This window comes from Cyprinodon variegatus, unplaced genomic scaffold (genome assembly GCF_000732505.1).
Source record: "Cyprinodon variegatus isolate N-32 unplaced genomic scaffold, C_variegatus-1.0 Scaffold1131, whole genome shotgun sequence".
NCBI classification, from domain to species: Eukaryota; Metazoa; Chordata; class Actinopteri; order Cyprinodontiformes; family Cyprinodontidae; genus Cyprinodon; species Cyprinodon variegatus.
Genome location: NW_015151584.1, coordinates 147,757 through 148,068, shown reverse-complemented (window position 1 = coordinate 148,068; position 312 = coordinate 147,757).

Genomic DNA, 312 nt, shown 5'->3' with positions numbered 1-312 from the left:
TTTCCCTTTTTTACCTCATTTTCTCCTCGATCAAAGCGATAGACAGAAATCAAAGACAGTGATAATCTTTTTGCTAGTTAGTTTCCTCCCACTTCCCTCCATTTCTGTCACGCTTTATCCCTGCTGGGGTCACGAGGGGAGCTGGTGCTTATCTCCAGCTGTCTACGGGCGAGAGGCGGGGTTCACCCTGGACAGGTGGCCAGTCTATCTCAGGTTTCCTTCCACTTCAAAATTGTAAATTATTTAAATAAGTCCGTCAGCCATTCGGCCAGTCACTCAGCCAATCAGTTACTCAAACAGTTAGTCAAAAAT